This window comes from Sus scrofa, chromosome 10, assembly GCF_054392235.1.
Source record: "Sus scrofa isolate SSC_HxYL_T2T_F1_AM1 chromosome 10, Sscrofa_HxYL_maternal_Yorkshire_Landrace_v2.0, whole genome shotgun sequence".
Lineage (NCBI taxonomy): Eukaryota > Metazoa > Chordata > Mammalia > Artiodactyla > Suidae > Sus > Sus scrofa.
The window spans coordinates 72091259-72114284 of NC_139392.1; the positions used below are offsets into that span (position 1 = coordinate 72091259).

Below are 23026 nucleotides of genomic sequence, written 5' to 3' on the forward strand. Positions count from 1 at the left end.
TAGAAAAATGCGGTCCCAGGCAGCTGTGCTTGGGAAAGGTGCTGTCCTCCAGGTCAGCCCAGCTCTTCCCCAACCTCTGCTCCTGTGAACAGTTCATCTAAACGGATAGCTCAAGTCATTTAATGGTTATTAAACTCAGAAATCAGATCAGGCTTCTTGACTGAAGGAATGGAGGCTCCTTGAGTCAGATCAGCCAACTGGTCCACCCTTCAAATCACACATATTATGGCTTTGGTAAATAGTACTGTGGGGGTTTTGAATCTGGTACTTATTTAGTCAACAACGTGAAAATGTTTTCTCCTCAATAAAAGAAAGGGAGAAAGGAAGGATGTGGCAGAGAAGGATGGAGACAGGGAAAAACGGTACCTCTACTCGAGTCAAAATGCAATATTGCAATAACGCAGCACTTAGTGTTGTAACATAAGCAATAGTTGCACAGTGTTGGCAAAATGCTGTCTGCAGAACTGAACTGACCTTCATATTTGTCTTCATTTGAAAAACCAAGATCTTAGCTCACCTTAGCCCTTCCATACTCAGTCCATACTCAGTGCTGTGAGAATATTTGTTGCTAACATCCAGTCTTAGCAAGTTACTGGATACAGTAGTTACTGGATACAATAGTATAACTTCTTTTTCTATTAAAGAACTCTCTGAGGTGAAGTTAGTTCTCAGCTTATTATAGAGGTCTTCTTTTTTTTTCTTCTTCTATGGATTCCTAGCAATAGGTTGGTCTCCTGGAAACAACAATATTTTGAGCAAATTGCACAGCTGGTCCTTAAGTGTATTGAGTCATTAGGAATCTTAAAATTTGTGTTACTCTTTTAATTCCTGGTAAATCAAATTAATGTCTTGACTATAAAATATCTACATTCCTCACACAAGTTCATTGGAAGAATGGCTGGAAGAGGCTTGATTTAGTTGGAAGAATGGTAGAGGCAGAGTCAAAGTGCTTGGCTCTTCTACTAAATAGCTCTGTGATTTTTTTTTAATGGCCACACCCACGGCATCTGGAAGTTCCTGGGCCAGGCACTGAATCTGAGCTGTAGCTGCAACCTACACTGCAGCTGCAGCAACACCCACTGCGCTGGGCTGTGGATGGAACCTGGACCTCCGCATTGACCCAAACCATTCCATTCAGGCTCTTAACCCACTGAGCCACAGCGGGAACTCCTAGCTGTGTGATTTGGCAAATCACGTAATACTCTGAGCCCGTTTGCCATCTGTGATATGAAGGGGTTGGACCAGATGACTTCTAGATGACATCCATGCTTCTGTGATATCCTTTAACTTGAAAGGGATGTTATTGGCTTTCTGTAGATCATTATCAATGAAAGCTGTACTTTAAGAATAGTTTTTAAAATGTGTATGTTATATACATATGCACAATACATACCTATACATAATAATAATGAGGCAGAATATTAACTCAGGTAGTTAGTGTAGGAGCATGGGCTTTGAGGCATTCTTTGATATGGCCATTGATGAACATTTGTGGCTTAAGGGCTCCTGGGACTAACATTTCCACAGGCCTTGTTTTATAAAGAAATGCTCATTCCCCACAGACTTTGTTTACTATAGAAAATGCGAATCTCTAGCCCACTCCTCAACTGGTAAAAGAAGAATGAGAGGAATGGTAAAAGAAAAGGGCCAAAAAAACCCCATAGAACTTTCAGGACATTTCCAACCCCCAAAACTGTATTGGACAAGGACTGATATAGGTAATAGAATAAGACCAATGAGAGAAAACCACATCTTTTTGAACCCCACGCAAGAGAAAGGGGCTCTTCTCCCCCCTCCCAGCAACTCTGGGAGCTATCTGCTTTCCTTTAATAAAAACTTTGCTTGCTTGCTGCCTGTGTGTTCGCGGAGTTCATTCTTCCACCTCCGTGAATAAGAATCTGGATTCTGGTACCATCTTTCTTGCATCAATAAGAGAGAATGAATGAATTTTATTCATTAAATATCAATTTCATTCATTAACTGTGAAGGCTGTACTTTAAGAATGTTTCTTAAAATATACATATATATGCATGCGAATACATACATACATGGAGAGAGAAAGAAAGAATGAATGAATTTTGGTTTCAGATACATCTAAGCTTAATACAGAAATTCTCCAGGAGGCTAGGAGGGATGGGCTTTTTGGAAGAACCCTGAACTTGAAGTTTTCTGGTTCTCCTGTTTCCTACCTGTGTAATTGTAGGAAATTTAAAACCTTACAAAGAGTTGGTTTCCTCAGTTGAAAATTACAGTAATAATCTACCTGATCTACTGCATAAGATTTGGAACAAAAAAGCAAATAAGAGGATACTGAAAAGCATTACCTAAATTAAAAATGACCATAGGAATGTTCTAAAGTATTATTATTCACCAAACTTTGAAGTGAGTACCCTTATGCAAATGTACCTAAACTTGTTCTTATAAAAAGCTAACAATAGGGGGTTGAGGCTGGTGAATCAGAGGCTCTGATTTGCTTAGAAAGGAATTCCTTCAATGGAGGCCCATGATTGTTAGCAGCAGATTGACTGTTGCGGTTGATATCATAACTCATCAGGCTTTGGGAAATGACCCACTTAAGTGATGACAGCTACGAGAGGTCCTCGTTATCCGTGGATAACTGGTACTGGAAATGCCTTTTTAAATGAAGGCACGTCATACAGTGTGTGAGCTGGTCTCTGTGGATGGCTTTCAGTCAACTCTGCCTTCTAGTCTTCATATCCTGGTGCCACCTCTTTCTAGGCTGAACCTGAGCTAGCCTGTGGCTGGCTTTAACCAACAGAATGTGCCCGAAGTGATGCTATGTCAGTTTGGGACCCAAAGTTTTGGAAGGAGCTTCTGCTTTCGTGCTTTGGGAAATCTTGAGCTGCCATGTAAAAAATCTAGCTCCCCTTTCACATGGAGAAGGAGAGACTGAGATTACATAGATAGTGGGAGGGTCCCCTAGTCACTGCATTGTCTCCACTGAGCTCAGCCTCACATCCATCCCTGGGAAGGTACCATCTTGAACATTCTAATGCAGGCAAGATCCCACATGGCTGAAGGCCCAGCCACAGCCAACCCAGCAGAGTCTGGTCAATGCATAGAATTATCAGAGATAATAAAATGGTTGTTTGAAATCTGTATTTTTTTTTTGGGGGGGGGAGTGCTACACAGCAATGGGTAACCAAGATATGCGTAGAACAACATTCAATAGTAAGTCCTATGTAGAGGATTTAATTAAGATTTCAAATTAGGGGGTTCCTGTTGATGCTCAGCCGGTTAAGAAACCAACATAGTGTCCTTGAGGATGCGGATTTGATCTCTGGCCTTCCTTAGTGGGTTAAGGATCTGGTGTTGCCGCAAGCTTGGCATAGGTTGCAGATGCAGCTTGGATCTGGTGTTGCGATGGACGTGGCTTAGGCCTGCAGCTGCAGCCCCTATTTGACCCCTAGCCTGGGAACTTCTGATAGGGATGGAGTAGGCACAGGCAGTTGCCGAAGTCCCGATAAAGGACTATATTTAACGAGGGAAACATAGGGGTCATTGGAAGATCACTGTAAGTTAAGAAATTGCTCAAGAAAACCATCAGCCCAAGGCAGGCTTGCTTCATTAGTGGAGCCTTGAGAATTTCCTCAGGTCGTTGGGTGGGGGATGGGATGAGACCTGCATTCAGATTCAGACCAAGGGCAAGAGTTTGAGGACCGCCCTTCTGCGGATTTGAACACACACCTTACCAGATACCAAGGAGGAGCTGCTACTCCCAGAAAGGAAGAGGCCGGCTTTTCCAACCCCCATTCCCCTTGGATGTTAAAACTGTAGCCCACCAGATCCTCAGGGCAGAGCTTCTGTGCCTGCCCTCTTGCGTTTCTCACAAGCATCCTATCCTATCACTTTGTCTCTTGCTGAATTCCTTCTGTGCGGAGACATGAAGAACCTGAACCTCAGTGAGTCCAGACACAGGGTGAGTGATTCTAATTTAAAACCGTGGGTTCAAGTCCCAATCTGTGTGTTCTGGCTAGGTTCAAGCCATTAGTGCTGTCAGTTTCACTTCCATATACCACAGGTGCATCCATAAAAAAGAAAAAGAAAAAGAAAAAAAGATTTGAAATTAGAAAAATAACATATTATAGAAGTAAGTCATAAATATGTCCTAATTCCTAGAACAAAAAATTAATCGAATGTTGAATTTTGGGGGGGAGGGTGTACAGTTTTTATGACAGAATTAGCTGATGTGACATCCTTTACCAGACTTTTGGTTACTTTTGCAAAACTATTTCTGAAGACTTTATCATTTTTTTGCCAAGGTCCTCTATTAACCAGTTTTATTCTGAGTATCCTCTTTTGAAGCACTGATTATGATACTATCCATGCTGATTTCTCTCATGGATTCTTAAAGCTTTAATTCTGCCACATCTTCATTTGGGGTTTGTATGTATTGCAGTACTTCTCCAATATCACTTTCCTCAACTTCATGACAAATTGCATCTTTAACATTTTTTTTTCAATTTTAACTTTGCAATCTATTTGCATCACATTCCTTGATATTCATGACTAGTTACAGCAGTCAGCAGAGATGAAGAAAAAGATACTCAGGAGTTCCCATTGTGGCTCAGCAGGTTAAGAACCTGACGCAGTATCTGTGAGGATGCAGGTTCCATCCCTGGCCTCACTCAGTAGGTTAAAGATCTGGTGTTGCCTCAAGCTGTGGCATAGGTCTCAGATGTGGCTCGGATCCCACATTGTTGTAGCTGTGGCGTAGGTCTCAGTTGCAACTCCAATTTGATTCCTAGTCTGGGAACTTTCATGTGCTGCAGGTACATCCATAAAAGAAAAAAAAAAGATACTCAGATGCTAGGGAGGAACAGAAATTAGGATTAAGGAAATAGGAATGCTTGAACAGGAACTCGTTTTTGAATGGTCAGTTCATTAATGCATAGATTTGGTTTATCTGAGCAACTTGGTAATGGCAGGGAATGGCACTCCCTCAATGTGAACATATGGTAGAATGAAATTCAAAAGTACATCCCAGCCAATGTCACAATGTGCTAAATTGATCTACTAAGGGATTTATCTCCCTGTGAGTGTGTGTGTGTGTGTGTGTGTGTGTGTGTGTGTGTGTGTGTGTGTCTGTCTGTCTGTCTAGGAGGGAAAAGGGGAGATCTTTCTTTTATCCCCTATGCTTACATAGTATCTAGCATTTGGTTTGCACCTATGAAACTGAACTGAATAGAAAGTTACCTGTTTATGCCTTAAAGAATGGGTGAAAGAGCAAAAAGTTTCATCGTAAAATGAATAAAGGAAAATTTACTATAATTCTGTAATTCCAATAAGATTAAAATCCCCCCCCCCCCAACTTTGGTTGAAGTTTGCAAGTGGAAAGGGCACGTCATATGTAGAATTATACTCCAAATCCCGGTGGATTAAAATATCCACAAATAATTACTTTTTCTTATATATACAAGCAAATGTCACAGTCTAGTTTAGATTATGCCTTCTTAGTGAGAAATGAAGAGAGCAGTGGCTCTGTACATCAAATTCTCAAGCCTACCAACTAAACCTCAAGCATGATGTATTTTTAAAAAATAATTTCCAGTGGATACAACATAATGGAAAACTGTCCAAATTTCACATAGCTGTCCAAATGTCCAAATATCAAATAACAAAGATATTTATTTGGAATTACTGCTGCCAGATAAGCTCTGAAACATGGTGGCTGAGAGGGGAGCTTGATTTCAATTTTATGTGAACAGTGCTTAATAATAAAAAGCATTTACAATGTATAACGAATTTAAGGAACTTACATTTGCAACATGGGAAACACAACCATTTGGAGTTTTTCATAGATAGAAATCTTAGCTTCCCACTCCCAGAAAAAAAGAAAAGCCTTTCATTCTAAATGGCAGCTCAACTTGGTCCCAAAAGTTAGCGAAAGTGGTCACATTGTTGGGGATCCAATAGAAAGCATCACTTGGAAGATGGTTAGAACAAACCTGGTTTATTCCCTGATTGGTTTGTGAAAGATGAATAATATCATAGTGAACCTGGTGACATACATTTTCTGAAAAGTAAATTAGCAATATGTAGCTAGAGTTTTAAAAGGCCAGGGGCTGCAGGGGATATGTCTTAAGGAAATATTTAGATACCTGTAAAAATACTTACGTACAAAGATATCTTTATGGCATCGTTTAGAATAGTGACCAAAATAATGATATAGGACTGATTACCTATATGATAGAACATTATGCAAACATTCAAGTTATATTTTCTTACTTTCTCTTTTTTTTTTTTTTTTTTTGCCATTTAGAGCCACACCCACAGCATATGGAGGCTCTCAGGCTAGGAGTCCAACTGGAGCTACAGCTGCTGGTCTACACCACAGCCACAGAAACATCAGATCCCAGCCATGTTTGTGATCTACACCACAGCTCATGGCAATGCCGGATCCTTAACCCACTAAGTGAGGCCAGGGATCGAATGTACAACCTCACGGTTCCTAGTCAGATTTGTTTCTGCTGTGCCACAACAGGAACTCCAAAGTTATATTTTCAAAGAATATTTAGGGATACAAGAAAGTGCTCCTGTTGTGGCTTAGCAGGTTAAGAACCTGACATGGGGTCTGTGAGGATGCAGGTTTAATTCCTGGCCTCTCTCAGTGGGTTAAGGATCTGGTGTTGCCACAAGCTGTGCTGTAGGTTGCTGATGTAGCTCAGATCCAGCATTGCTGTAGCTGTGGTGTAGGCCAGCAGCTGCAGCTCCAATTTGACCCCTAGACTGGGAACTTCCATATGCCTCAGATGAAGCCATAAAAAGAAGAAAAAAAAAGGAAATGCTCTTATGTGAAAGAAATTACAAAACGGTACATTTATGGAGAGTGTAAATAGCTATATATATATGTAGAGCTTAACTAGAAATACTAAAATGTGTTTCTTTGAGAGGTAGAAGTGGTAAAGATAGTTAATTTTTTTGTTATAATTTAATGTTATTTTCTAGTTTTGTATGTATATCTCTTTCATTTATATCAGTAAAGGTAGTAAAATGAGAAACGGTCAGTCTTAACCAGTATAAACATATCCAACGCCTATACTATTGTCACCTGTAAAATAACAGAGTATAGATTTTGAATCCTCCAATTAAGACATACCAACAAAGATTTATGAACTCAAGAGCTATTTCAAATTCTTCTTTATCACTGAATTGCTCATTGCCAGTCATGCCTGAGATTTGATATTGTTCATGTGCAAATACTTCTGATCAAATTACATGCCTTTGCAGTGGCTATAGTTTGCGCTGATTAAATTCAAGCTCTTTGACCGAGTCCTTCATGGACTGAACTTGACTCTACTTGAAACCCTGGAGCCCAGTGAGAATTTTGGAGAAGGTTCAGCTGCCTGAGTAAAATTTATCACAGTCAAGCCACTCAAGGACCAAGATCCCACTATGGTCCACACTGCTGTGTGTGGTTAGGAGTGCAGGTGCAGGGTAGTCAATAAGACATTTCATTGGAAAGTGTCAGAAATTATGAAATAGGGGTCATCAATTATTTATAGCTGAAAAAGAGGGATCAAACGATATAAATTTTCAGTAATGATAAACCATATAAGGACAAAACCATAGAAAATATATTTTTTTTTTTCAGGAGGGCTAATATCCTTTGGCAGGTTAACAGAAAAAACAATAAGAAAGATGAAAAAAACACAGTTATTGATCTACTGGATCCCCTTCCAATTTTTTCTCCATAGACTCGAGATATTGAAAAAACAGATTTGATTATGCCTTTGCCTGCTTTAAAATCCCCTGGAAGTTTCCCATTGCCAAAATACTTGGCATAACCTATAAGGCACAGCATTGGCGGCGTTTCTGCTTCTCCAGTCATTTCACTCCACATCCCCCTTTCTCTCTGCCCTCTCTTGTCCCTGGCCTTTCAGCTACTCAAAGATGCCAGACGCTCCACCTGAGGGTCTTCCTACAAACTTTAAAGTTTGTGTTGTCCTCCTGCCCCTTCCACTGATTTTTTGGCAAAATTCTCAACTTAGTGTCCTTTCCTCAGAAGCCTTCTCTATTCAAGCTTGTTTGGCTCTAAGGGCACCTTAGACTTGGTCTTCAATACATTCTCCTGGACCCTTCCTGGTCACAACGCACTTATAACTGGAATCTACTACCCAGCACAAATGAACCTTTCCACAGAAAAGAAAATCATGGACTTGGAGAATAGACTTGTGGCTGCCCGACGGGTAGAGGGAGGGAGTGGGAGGGATTGGGATCTTGGGCTTATCAGATACAACTTAGAATAGATTTACAAGGAGATCCTGCTGAGTAGCTTTGAGAACTATGTCTAGATACTCACATTGCAACAGAACAAAGTGTGGGGGAAAAATGTATACATGTAAGAATGACTTGATCCCCATGCTGTACAGCCGGCGGGGGGGAACCTTCTCTCCTATCCTAATCAGCCTCTCTGCAGAACCTTCCACAAATTAACCCTTGAACCTCAAGCTTCTCCACCCATTAAAAAAAAAAAAAGTTATCATAGATTTGATAAATATTTACTGAGCATCCGTTATGTGTAAGACCCTGTGCTTGGGCAGGTAGAGCCTTTGGGAGATAGTTACCATGTTTGCACCTGTCTCAAGGTCTGTGAATGTGTTTCTGCTCTTTTTTTTCTGAGCTAACAAACCCAGCCTAGTCCCACTCCACCTCCTCCGCCCTTTTCTTCTCCTGGCTAACCTGTAGCAGGCCTTCAGGTTGGAGCTTTGGCATTATTTCTAACTGGAAGCTTTTCCTGAGGTTCTCCTTGTTGCTCAAGCAGTCTGGGTTGGATGCCCTGTAGGGGTGTTCTCAAAGCTCAGAGGTAACCCTTGAAACTCACTCCTTGTGTGAATGTCTCACCATCTTCCTTTGAGCTCCTTGACGGCAGAGTCATTGTCTTGTCTCTTGGTCCTGAGCCCTAAGAGTGCCCTAGTAAGTACATAGCAGTACTTAATTATTATCTATATGCTTCCTTATTTTAATCCAGCCTGATTCAGAAAAGAATTTGAGGTAACTTACACAAAAGACACATAGCATAAAGGAAACAAATACTAAAGCCAGAAGCAAGGAAACTATAAATGGAAGTAGAATCAGGACCAGAAAAGAACAGGTTCACAGTTGTTCAAAAAGGGCTAAAAAATATTTCCTGGAATATTTATTAATGTATATCTGATAATAGGTCATTTTGAGGTCATAGTACAACCTTTTGATAGCACATTGTATTATTTCCTTAAATCAGACCAAAAAAATTATTTAAAAGCATGGAAAGATGTTTTCCCAAAAGTTTGGAGGTTATGGATTTTGATGTCATGTTTCTTTTTCAACTTTCCCTTATCTCCTCACTCCAAACTCTCAAAAGATACTCTATGTGTCTTGTTTACTTTTGCAACCAATTATAAATTAGGAAACTAAAAATACTTAGTAAAATTACAGCAGATGATTCATAGCAGCAGCCATTCCTTTGCAAGGAATAAAACAAGTTATTCTTAAAGATACTTTTTTAAATGTATATCATACATACTAATTTCTTTTTCTTTTTTTTTTTCTTTTTATAGCTGTACCTGCTTCATATGGCAGCTCCTGGACTAGCGGCTGAATCAAAGCCACAGCTGCAGGCTTATGCCACGGCTGCTGCAGCACCAGATCTAAGCTCCATCTGCGACCTATGCTGCAGCTTAGGTTCTTAACCCACTGAACAAGGCCAGGGACTGAACCCTCATCCTCATGGACACTATGTTGGGTTCTTAACCTACTGAACCACAACAGGAACTCCTGGTTTCTTTTTAAGACAGCTTAATTTCAAAATAATTTTCCTGGCATTCCAGAAAACCTTTCCATTGCACGAATCACTATCTATCTAAAAATCACTAGCTATCTATCCTCATTATTTTGGAGACCACACAGTGAATAGTCTTAGAAAAGTCTTGTTTGGCTAATTCAGACTTAAAAAGAATCAGTGCCCCATATATGCTGTTAGATTGTCAGGCTTAGCCTGCTTGGAGTGAAAAATGTAGTCTGGCAGAAAAAGGACAAGGAGAGTAAGAGGACTCTCCACCTGATTCTGACCCTCCTTGTCTTGTTGTAGAGACTTCTAGAACATGACCTGTGGTCTACCTGGACACCTGTATGAGAAACACCACTCACATTTGAGGAAGTGGAGTCATACACATAACTAGTTTTGTTTCGATAAGCGCTTCAGTTCCTTTCCCACACACGGAGAAGTAGGCACCACCACTGAGCGATGTTCATTATCGGCAAGAAGCAGATGCTCCAGAAGTCTGTTCATCCAATGAACAGTCTGAGTTCTTTCCACCCTCCCATTCCACACCTACGGAGTGCAGTTTCAGCCAAAAGCAATCTGATGTTCTCATTAGCTCTGCGGCCTCTTTACAGGCTTGTAACCAGGCTTCAGCTGTTGTATTCTCAACATATTCAGAAAAGAAGTTTGGATTGATAGGTTTGAGGGGATAACGTGGGCTTTCAAGTCTCAGAGCATAGGGAGGCGACAGTCCTGCTGTGGCACAACAGGATCGGCTGCATCTCTGTAGCGCCAGGATGCAGGTTTGATCCCCAGTCTGGCACAGTGAGTTAAAAGGATCTGGCGTTGCCACAGCATAGGTTGCAGCTGTGGCTCACATCTGATCCCTGGTCCAGGAACTTCCATATGCTGCGGGATTGCCAAAAAAAAAAAAAAAAAAAAAATCCTGCTTTCCAGACATCCACAAATTCCACCTGAATACATTTCAATTAGATGTAACATGTTTGCTGAGGATCTACTATGTCCCAAGGAGGAAAACTATGGGAAACAAAGATGGAAAAGGAGCACTCCTGCTGTAGGAAGCTAAAGTATTCCAACACTGTGCCTGATATATGGTGAGCATCCAGTGTGAGATTGATATTTTCTGTGTATTAGTGGGACAGCTGGGATATACAGCATAATGCAGTAAATGTTAGAAAAGAGGCCTGAATCAAGTGTTCTGGGGAGAATTATATGGACAACATTCAACAGTACTGGAGGGGCTGGGAGGGCTTCCTGGAGGAGGTGGCATTTAGGCAAGGCTACAGGACATTAAGAGGCTTTTTGCCAGGTGGGCTGAGCCAGGAAAGGTGAACGTCACATTTTGGGAGTTGGCAAACAGTCTTTAGAGGCTCATGTGTGGACCACACGGCAGATCTGTAGTAGAAAATACAGACTGGACTGGCCCCAGAGGCCGATACCTGTATTAGGATGGTAATTAAATGGGCAGTGTGGGTATAGGCTGAATGCTGGAGACAGGAGGCCAGGAGATGAGTTCGGAAACCAAAGAGAATTTTCATTGTTCCTCAGGGACTTAAGAGCAGGAGTACATTTCAGGGGAAAGGAATCCTGGATAAGCATTCTTTTTTTTTTTTTTTTTTTTTTTTTCCTCCCTCTAACTTAACAAAGTTAAAATGATATCTGTGTACAATATGTTTTACAATCATAGTTCAAAACCAGAATTATACGGTCTTCAGTGTTGACTGAAAACAGCATACCTTGAATACCCCTTGACCTCCTCTCAAACGTGTTACATCTTGGTGGGAAAAAATTAAATCAAAATACTTAGAACCATTAGAAAAGTTCCCAGGAACTGAACTCAACTCTCAAACCCATAGTGATGAGCACTATTAATATAACATGGTATGAATGTGTCATTCTAACTATATTGAAGCCCCAGCTTTCTACGTTGCTGGTTTCATTACCTTCAAGAGATTATGGACTATCAAAAGGATGATCTACAGTAAGGCCATGTGTTTCTCCGAAGAGCTCAGGGCACTCTGTACACTTTAATTAAATCTCCTAAGGTCCTTGTGAAATAGGCCAGGGATGAGCAGAAGGTGAGTCACCAAAGAGTATCCAGCTAGAAGCCTGGACCATAGGACTTACTCTTAGAGTAAACCTACATTTCTTATTATTATTCCCATTTCACCAATGAGGAAATGGGGTTTATATAGATAAGGATGATGAGCTATCTTCCATTTTCACTGAGGGCAGACTACACTGCCCTAGGCTCTGTAAGAATCCCCTGGGAGGCCGTTAAATATAGTATAAGAACCATGACCTCTGAGGTTTGTCCTTTAAGATTCAACCACTGCTGGAGTTCCTCTGTGGCTCAGTCAGTTAAGAATCCGACTGCAGTGGCTCTGATCACTGCGAAGATGCAGGTTTGATTCCCCAGCCCACGCAGTAGGTTAAAGGGTCTGGTGTTGCTGCAGCTGGCATAGGTTGCAGCAGCGGCCCAGATTCAGTCTCTGGCCCAGGAACTTCCATATGCCATAGATGTGGGGAAAAAAATTCAACCAGCGCTTCTTACTAAGAAACACCTAAAATATGCACCAAAGCAAATACACATCACCTTTTTCTTGCAAAAGAGCACTGGACCAGAATCCCAATGTATCATGAGATACAATCTCTTAGCTTTGATTGGCTGGTCTATCGGAAGCTTGGCTGAATTCTCTCATAGCTGCCTTCCCCACATCCCTATGCTTCGCTCGGCAACAGAGAGAGGAATGGGTACCAGTCTCTCTTACCAGAGAGAGGAATGGGTACCGGTCCGTATGATGGGAGAGGAGTTGGTATGTTAATGACAGTTCATACTGCAAGGGCTAGGAACAAGGAAAAGACTAGAAAACTGAGTCCTGCCTCTTATAAGGTTCGACACTTAGGAAAGGGGTCTAGAAGCTAGTCAGACTTTGAAAAACAGACATGTAGTTAGCATATATGATCCAGTTTATAAACCAAATTCACTTCCTATGAAGGAAATTAAGGGGCCCAAACCACTTGAGCAGACTGTGGCTGCTCTCTTTCATTCTTCTACCTCTTGACATCCTAGAAGACACAGTTATGGCTCCCAGGGAAACAAAGATCCCAATTTTGGGGAAAAAAATCAGGATAGATTCTGTCTGGTTTTAGGTAATAATTTCTTGTCGTTGAAGTCTGAAAAACAAATGGAGGTGGAAATAATGAAATCCTACGGCAATGGTTGTAAGATGGTTATAATGATCCAGGCTATGCTTACAGTTGTTTAGATTATCACAAAAATGGAGACACAAAGCCAAAACATTTATGGAGAATTTGTGGACCCTAAAGTTTGAGAAAAATTGCTTTAAAGATCATCTTTACTGATGGGTCTAGGCAAGAAGGCAAGATAATAAATTTTGCCTGATCCTAGGAGAGTGTGCCACCTGACACAGAAACCTCTTTGCGGGAAAAGACTAGTATTGGATGTACTAAAAATAAAGTAACAAACAGCTTATTTCGACTCCTAAAAACTGATTTACCACAGTGGGACCAAGGGCAAATCTGTAATAACTATATGGGTTATAGACTAATAATCACTCCTTCCCAATCTTTTGAGATGGCAGAAAAACAAAAACAAAAACAATGCTCTAATGGAATTCTAAATTCTCTAGATAATAAGCCTCGCAAAATTAGGAAAATTTCCAGCAGCTAACGAACAAATTTGTAATTAACTAATCCCTAGTCATGTATATGCATTTAAATATAAAGGGAATATAATGTTTATTTATTTTCCTCATAAAAATAAGGGACCCCAAAAGACTTAGAAAGGTTGTCTCGCATTATATTTGCATTTGGCACCTCAGCCATTGGTATTACTTCCTTCCAAAGAACTCGCTGAAAGTCATAAATTTATTATTCAATACGACTATTTATATATATGCTTAAACAATTATAAAGCAGGAATTACCTTTCACTGTAGTTCTAACTGCACTTTAACAACGCTGCAGGTATACCAGAGGACGATAATTTTAATCTCTTCTTTAGATGATTTATATCTGCAACTTTAATATTTTTAATTAATTTCCTAAATAAGACATTTTTAACCCAAATTGCGAGCCTGCTAAAACATATCAAATTATTAGGTATATCTAAATAGGGTGTGGTTTTGAGTTTAGATTAATGGTTTTAAAGCAAGTAAAATAAATAGCTTATTAATATGAAATATTAAAACGCATAGCATTTATAATGAAAATATGAAAGTTTCAATTAACACTACATACTATTTGACGTTAGAATTTTTTCTTTTTTTGGTCAAACCTGTGCCCTGTTCCCAAGCCAGGGATTGAACCCACAGCAACCTAAGCTACTCCAGTGACCATGCCCTGTCCTTAACCCACTGAGCCACAAGGGAACTCCATGACCTCACAATTTCTGAGCTGGAAGAGACTTCAGAGGTCACTTAATTCAAAGGCTTCATGTTTATTTTTATTTTATTTTATTATTATTATTTTTTAATAGTTATTTCCCCAATACAATTTTTTTCCTACAGTACAGCATGGTGACTCAGGTACACATACATGTACACATTCTATTTTAGCACATTATCATGCTCCATCATAAGTGACTAGACATGTTACTTTTTATTTTTTGTGTTTTTAGGGCTGCACCTGCGGAACATGAGGTTTCTTAGGCAAGGGATCCAATCAGAGCTACAACTGCCGGCCTACACCACAGCCACAGCAACGTGGGATCTGAGCTGTGTCTGCAACCCACACCACAGCTCATGGCAACACCGGATCCTTAACCCACTGAGTGAGGCCAGGGATCGAACCCACATCCTCATGGATCCTAGTCGGGTTCGTTAACCACTGAGCCATGACAGGCACTCCAAAGGCTTCATTTTTAGATGCAAAAAACGGAAGCCTTATTTTGTGAAGGTCAGATAATCTGGACCAGGACCCAAGTCTCCCAACTTGTCAGTCTAGTTCTCCTTTTATTGAACCATGTAGATGTGTACTATAAACACCACATTAAGTTATTCTGGTGTCCATTAATGTGGAAGTACTATTTGAGGGACGGCCCCTCACTGGCCTAAGGAAGACGCTGCAATTATCCAGGACCAGACAGTCTAATCCCAACTCACTGTGGACTGCATGGCATGAGCAAGGCATTAAGTGCACTGCTTCCCTTTTCCTAATTATTAAAATTAGGACTTGAGAAATTTAAGCGTATCTACCTAAATTGGTTGTTGCATGAAGGGGTAATAAAAGTAACGATAATGCATCCAGCATATCTAAATGTGAGCTAAATACTTAATAACAAAAAATTCATCTTAAGGCTATTTAAACCCAGGAGTAATAACTGCTTTGAATCATAATTAGGAGGGAGTATATATTAGCTACTGTGTGTCCTTATGCCATCAGAACAAGCTAAGGCAGGGGTGTAACTGATAAGTTCAGTAGTTCCTAAATTTGTCTAGTTTTTCATGATCTACCTTTATGTTGACCTAAGCCATAGAGTAATTATCAGTTAAGAAAAAGCTGGAGCTCTAGGACTTATCAAATGCACTATTTATTACTAAACAGAGATAAGATTTTTTAAACATTGTTTTATTTTCTTTTTTCTATTTTTTGGCCATTCTTTGGTCTATGGAATTCCCAGGCCAGGGATGAGATCTGAGCTGCAGTTGCGACCCATGCAGCAGCTGTGGCAACACCAGATCCTTTAACCCACTGTGCGGGGACAGGCATCAAACCTGCGTCCTGGTGCTATAGATCCTGTTGCACCACAGCAGAAATTCTGAGATGAGTGTTATTAAAGTACTTAAGAGTGTTGCTGATAATCCCAAAGATTTCCTCTAGACGCATCCTGTAACTGATAAATGCAGAACATAAAGCCTGCCATATACTATTCTCTCATAGCAAAATATAGTTTCCTGGGTCCTATGTAAAATCATCCAGCTTGAGCTGACCTTTAAAAAACAAATGAAAACTTATCAGCTGGATTCTCTTGGATAAGAAATAGATCTTGCAACTTGGAGGGATGGATAAGAATAACAAGTTTGGAGTTTCCTGGTGGCCTAGTGGATTAAGGATTGGCATTGTCACGGCTGTAGCTCTGGCTACTGCTGTGGTGAGGTTCGTTCCCTGGCCTGGGAACTTTTGCTTGCCCTGGGTGCAGCCAATAAATAAAGAACAAACAAACAAAAACTTATATAGCAGATTCTCTTGGATAAGAAATAGATCTTGGGAGTTCCTGTCATGGTGCAGCGGAAGCAAATCCGACTAGGAACCATGAGGTTGCGAGTTCGATCCCTGGCCTCGCTCAGTAGGTTAAGGATCTGGCGTTGCCGTGAGCTGTGGTGTAGGTAGCAGACGCTGCTCAGATCTGGTGTTGCTGTGGCTCTGGCATAGGCTGTCAGCTATAGCTCTGATTAGATCTCTAGCCTGGGAACCTCCATATGCCATGGGTGTGGCTCTAAAAAGACAAAAAAAAAAAAAATAGATCTTGTAACTTGGAGGGTCGGGGAGAATTTAATAAGTAAGTTTTTAGAGTACTGTATAATACAGATTTTTGAACAAAAAATGTATATTCTATGCATAGAAAATAGTTTGAACGAAAATACCCAGAGATACTAAGACAGATCATTTCAAGGGGTAGATTTTTTGTTGTTGCTGTTTTCTTTTTCTCCTTTATCTGATTGTGAACATGGATTAATTTTGTTGTATTTTGGAAAAGATTACTTTTAGTGGAAGAAATTGCTTTAGTCTCTGGTGTGGAAGGAAGCAAGGTATTAACATATCCACTTCAAAAATGAAACAAGAAAGGCTTAAAATGTTAAATCATGGCAGTGATAGAACCAGGAACAGGATCCAGGGTTCTTGTATTCTGCTACGGTTTTTGGTTACTTTTGAGGACCAGCAGAGAGGAAGAAAGTCTGGGGAGGCCACTTCGAGGCAGGCTTTCACCCCTCCTACGTACTAAAGGGCAGAGCTGTAAATGGTTCTAACCATTCCTATTCTTGGCAGGCGTTCTTTCCCACCGTTTTCATTTCTGGATTGTATGTCTCCGTCTTAAATTTAAACAAGCGTTGCCTTCAGTGTTTAATTACAATTTAATGGAAATACTACTTGCATTCCAATTAGCTTTTAGTTTTCACATCACGGATGTGCATCCAAGTTATTGTGTCATTATAATCTCATGTTATAATGGCTTCATAATGCAAGTCCCTGCAGAGTTGAATTAGTAGTTTCCTATGGTAATCACCCATCACTATAATATCATAATCACATAAGCACAGTCCCCACATGCTTCCACTGCAATCATTTTGACATTGTAAGAGCATTTTAATAGTATTAGCATAGATTCTCTAGAGAAATCATCTCATTGTCACTGCATTACTATATAAGATTAATTGTGATGGAGTCATGTTGTTGTGATAGGAAAGCTTAAAGATATTTTTAAAAAAGTGATGCTCAGCAATAAAACATTTCACTCCTCCAGGGGTCGGTGCATGTGGCAGTAGGGTTTGCCTTGCGGCCCTTGATGGAAGAGAGAGTCTTGCACAAAATGCAAGGTTTTGTTTTGTTTTGTTTTTTTGCTTCAGTTTGTTTTTCTCTTTGTTTGGTTAGGACTCACATTCATAGTCAAAAAGGCGGTTAGTCCATCTCTGTGGTAGAGAAAGGAAAAGCAGACCTGTTCCCTGCCTTTAAGAAGTTTATCATTGTGTTGGGTTTACAGCAAAATCATATGCAGCATGTAGGTAAATGCAATTAATACTCTCATACTAATTTTGAAGTAATGGGCATTCCATACCTAGAAGGGCAACCAAGCAAGGTGCTCCTGCAAAGAAAATGTTTGCCAATGAATAAAGGGTCAAAGACTCTATGGCAGAAATGATGTCCAGTGTTCATAAGTCTGGCTGGCATCTCTGTAGTCACTAACTCTGGGAAGAAGGCAGGCCACCAAAGACACTAGAAGTGGGCACAGCCACAGTCCCACCCAAGGATGAGACAAGAAGAGGTTGTGGGCATGAAATCTCTACTCTGCTCTGATCTCTGCCGCTTTCAGGGCAGAGCATGGAAGCTGGACCTTGATCTTCATTGCTAAGAGAGGGATGAGCCAGAGGTGTTCTCTCCAATCATCAGATCAAGACTCAGAAAAGCACTGCCCAGCCCCCGACCCTCCCCTTGGTGTGAAGCCACAATGTAACGGGACTCTATTAAGTCAGTGACAAATAGCCCATGCTGCGAAGCCTGGCTGGGTACCCCGTTCGTGGGAGGGGCCTCTCATCCCGATACTCTCAGGAGACACCACATGAGAATTGCCAATGGATGATCCTAACGCTCAAGGAATCCTCTCTGCTCAACTTTAAGTGAGAAGCACGTCACAGCCAGCATTTAGTTGGCCCATGGCTGGCATTCTATAAGTGTTTACGGATGGAGGAGTCACTTGCTGTGACTGGAGAGAAGGCACAGGTTAGGGCTGCTGCTATGGGGGCAGATTTGGAAGATGGGCTCTCCAGTAGCATGAGCAGCAGAGGAATACCAACTGGCAACATCTCTTCTTGTATCACGGAAGACGTGCCTGCCTTCTCGGTGATGGCAAATGACAGCACTTGGAAGGGTAATAGTTCCTCATTTTCCCTTTCCCAAATTATGTGTGCCTGGGAGATCTCAGAACTGTTTCCAAAAAGAAGTAATAACACTTTTTTAATTGGAACACAGTGAGGATACAGATGTGCTTTCTAAGTGCTCTAAGTGGCTTTTATCGCAACAAGCTGTGGAGCAATACGAACTTATTAGATAAACCAAATTAGCTCTCCTTCCCTTAGAAGTGATTTTTAATTTCATAGGTGAAGTCTCTGGTCCCTGCCACCCTATTCTTCCTTGAGTTCTTGTTCAGGCATCACATGAAATTAAACACCCACGTCCTGGCCTCTTCTTCACAGTAGCTCATTTCATACATTTTTCATTATGAATTTATATCAAAACTTACTTTTATTACATTTGATTATCTTTTTTATTTTATGGTGATGAGACATCCCTCAGATTAAAAAATCAGCATAAGCAAAGAGATCCTACTGCACAGCACAGGGAACCTTATCCAGTCTCTTTGGATAGACCGTGATGGAAGATACTATCAGAAAGGGAATGGAGAGAGTTCCCATCATGGCTCAGTGGTAACAAACCCTACAAGTATCCATAATGACACAGGTTCGATCCCTAGCCTCGAACTGATCTGGCATTGCTGTGGCCGGTGCTGTAGGTCACAGACGAGGCTCGGATCATGGTGTAGGTCTTAATCCCTAGAGTTGCTGTGGCTGTCAGGAAGGCCAGCGGCTATAGCTCTGATTCCCTTAGCCTGGGAACTTCCATATGGCAAGGATATGGCCCTAAGAAAACCAAAAAAAAAAAAAAAAAAAAAAAAAGAAAAGGGAATATATACATATGAATGACTGGGTCACTTTCTGTATAGCAGAAATTGGCACAACATTGTAAATCAACTAGAATTTAAAAATGGTAAAAAACAAACAAACAAACAAACAAAAACCCTCAGAAATTGGGATGTTTGAATCCAAGGGCACTAACCATAAAACCAGAAATTTTATTTATTATGGAAAATATATCTGGATGCTGCTTTAAAAATACCAGTTTCCCTCTCATTCAAATGTATTAAAGGCAACAGGCATCATTCTTGATAATACGTAGTAGGTTCATCTTTTATTTGAGAGAAACAAAAGTGAGAAGCTATAAAACATCTTAAGTGCCACCAAAAATGAATGTCAACTTCCTGCACTTCAAAAAACAGAAGAATGCACCCAGGTGGGACAGCATAATACTTCATGAAAATATCACCCTTTCCACAAGAAGAAGAAAACTGGAAGTTTACCAACTACATAAATGTTATTAAAAGGAAAGTTGCTGTGCTCAAGGCGTGTTTGGGGGTATAGATCACTTGGTCTGTGGGCCTGTTTTCTCATTACTGAAACAAAGGAATCTAGCAAGGTGGTTTCTAGTGTGCCTTCCAGATACAGCTTCTCTGATTCTATGAGAAGAGGCATTACACAGCCTCTAAATTAGCTTTGCAGTCGCTTCCCATGAGTTCACTTTGTTTCAATTTTTTTTTTTTTTTTTTGTCTTTCTAGGGCCACACCTGCAGCATAGAGAGGTTCCCAGGCTAGGGGTCCAAACAGAGCTGGAGCCGCCAGCCTACACCACAGCTGCAGCAACACAGGATCCGAGAAGCATCTGTGAGCTGTCACCACCGCTCACAGCAATGCCAGATCCTTAACCCACTGAGTAAGGCCAGGGATGGAACCCACGTCCTCATGGATGCTAGTCGGGTTCGTTAACTGCTGAGCCATGATGGGAACTCCGGCTGAGCCACGACTGGAACTCCTGTTTCAATGTTAAACAGGGATATTCATGTAGCAGAAAATCAGGCAGAGCATTGCTATACGAGGAGGGTAAAAACTATGGATACCTTTCTAATTCTTTTTCTGATCTCCCATCAGAGTAAACCATACTGTAACAAACCATAGTACAGTATTTACTTTACTATACATTTCAGATTATTACTAATAGATGAATGGAAAATACTTCACAACCCAGATGATTACTTTTTTATGATCACTCTCTATATTGCTTATGGCTATGAGTAAAATAGTGTAAAATAACGGTGGTTATTAGCCCTTCAGTGAATGAGGCTGACTCTCTAAATAACTGGAAAACGCTTGACTTTTTCCCAAATAACAGCTAAAGTGATCTGTTATCTATGTGTATGTGGACACAGATATATACACAGACATATGTATGTACATTTCTATTGTTTTCATATTTTCTAGTTGTTACAGTACAAATATAGAGCCTATTCTGAAAATAACTCTGGGAGTTCCTGTTGCAGCTCAATGGTTAAGAACCTGATATAGTGTCTATGAGGATGAGGGTTTGATCCCTGCCCTTGTTCAGTGGGTTAAGGATCTGGCATTGCCACAAGCTGTGTGTGGATCACAGACTTGATTTGGATCTGGCGTGGCCACAGCTGTGGCGTAGATCTGCAGCTGCAGCTCTGATTGGACCCCTAGCCTGGAAACTTCCTATGCTGCAGGTGCAGCCCTAAAAAGGAAAAAAAAAAAAAAAAATGAAAATGACTCTGTGCCAACTTTACAACCAAGAATTATTTCATTGTTTAGTGGACACTGAAATAATTTTAAAAAGTCAGTAATCTGCTTGTTTTTTTGGCAATGTTTCCAGAAGGTGTGATATATATTCCACTGGTGTTCAAACTAATTTTAAGTGATATATAAGTGTTATAAAATGTTTTAAACAAGTATTTATTTATTTTACCGTGTTTTAGAAAAAAAAGTAGTGAACATTACAAGCCTGTGATTTCATGAGTATTATTGTTTAGGATGAGACTGAAGGCAAACCGTAGGTTTTTAATATTTAAAAAATGTTAAGTAATTAGTAGTAAAGGTAAGCATAGCAAACTCTCTTAAAGATGATATGAGAATGAATCAAATTTGACAAGTTTGATGAATATTAATGAATGATGAATTTATCAATTTACTCTGATGACTGTTATACTGAGTTTATGAAAATTAAATGGCATTTAACATTTCTGCAAAGTCTTGTAACACATTTCTTCTTTCTGGCTCTATAGTGAAACTAACTCCTGTTCTGGGCATAAAATCCCCCCAAATCATCAAAAATATAATCCTGACTTTTTTTTTTATTTTTATTTTTTTGCTTTTTAGGGCTGCACCCATAGCATATGGAAGTTCCCAGGCTAGGGGTTGAATTGGAGCTGTGGCTGCCAGCCTACGCCACAGCCATAGCAACGTAGGATCATCGCCGCATCTGCAACCTACACCACAGCTCACAGCAACACCAGATCCTTAACCCACTGAGCTAGGCCAGGGATTGAACCTGCACCCTCATGGATGCTAGTCAGGTTCGTAAACCACTGAGCCACAATGGGAACTCCCTAATCCTGACTTCTAAGTAGGCAGAGAACGCTATTATCCAATTCTAACGCTCCAGCTTTTCTATTGATCCTGTAATTGTTGATATTATTTTAAATGATGTTGATTTAAAAATAAAACATGGAGTTCCCATTGTGGCACAGCGGAAACGAATCCAACTAGGAACCATGAGGTTGCGGGTTCTATCCCTGGCCTCGCTCAGTGGATTAAGGATCTGGTGTTGCCATGAGCTGTGGTGTAGGTCGAAGGTGAGGCTCAGATCCTGTGTTGCTGTGGTTGTGGTGTAGGCTGGCAGCTGTAGCTCCAACTAGACCCCTAGCCTGGGAACCTCCATATGCCACAGGTGCGGCCCTTAAAAGACAAGAAGACAATAAAATAAAATAAAATAAAATAAAATAAAATAAAATAAAATAAACCATGGTATTATATGGTGGGTGTGAAAGAATATGGATCAAGACATTAATGGTCAGACATAGTACAAGTACTTAGTAAGCCTTCCAATTTTTTAGAATCAAACTCTAAAGTTTAAGACATCATTCTTTTTAGAGAAACAAGCTATAAATAAAGAAACTCTCCTTTAGTGCCAATGTTGTAAAATCATCACATTATATAGGAATAATTAATGAAGACTTATTTTAGCCAAGGTATGACTAACAAATAAAAATAAGGAAGTAGAAGGAGGTTCACATGAAACACAGTATCCCTACATAGTGCATTATGAAAATCCCATATTAAAAAAAAATCTTTTACAATTCTGATTTGGTCTATCAGAAAGCAAAGAAATTTAGAAACGAATCATTTTGACCTCACTATTGCAAGAATAAGTAATAGCAAAGGCCTGTGAAGGACCCCTAATGCCAGAAACTACATGTTGTTTTATATATTCTAAATCTAACAATGACAGTCAACAGATAGGAATAGAAATAGGAAAATAGAAATTCTATAAAACTATATAGAATCTTCACGGAGACCATTTTAAACTTATATCTCTTAGCTTGAAATATTTTAATTTTTCTACTGAAGCACACTGATAGACGAAAAGGGAAAAGGCAAAGCTTGGGAGGAATGAAGAAAGTCAAAAGGAAGCACTGCGGCTGGATCTGCTGGAATCTTCTCTCTCCCTGGACCCCTAACAGGCCAAATATGGCGGAAAGGTCAAAGTCTCCATCAGGTCTGTACTTAAAACAGCAGGATCTCCACTACTTATGCACTCAGCTGCTCCCAGCTGCCGAAGGAGCACAGGAGAAAGAGGAGCACTTGGAATTTGTTCTTTT

The 23026-nt window shown here is 40.3% G+C and overlaps 2 protein-coding genes across 36 annotated transcripts in view; one reads left to right on the top strand and one right to left on the bottom strand.

The window, feature by feature from the left end:
- Window positions 1-23026, top strand: part of RSU1 (Ras suppressor protein 1) — an 883461-nt gene that overhangs the window by 328927 nt on the left and 531508 nt on the right. For 2 of the 34 annotated variants that reach the window (XR_014817925.1, XR_014817929.1), the window contains one exon: window positions 22776-22923. The exons of 31 other annotated variants lie outside the window; for them this stretch is intronic. The gene's annotated coding sequence lies outside the window, so the exon portion shown is untranslated. Of the gene's footprint in view, window positions 1-9560; window positions 10879-22775; window positions 22924-23026 lie in introns of all 34 variants that reach the window. One more of the 34 variants, XR_014817918.1, reaches the window with a different exon arrangement.
- The window catches only part of PTER (phosphotriesterase related), a 71456-nt gene that overhangs the window by 38442 nt on the left and 9988 nt on the right, over window positions 1-23026 (bottom strand). The window lies entirely within an intron of this gene.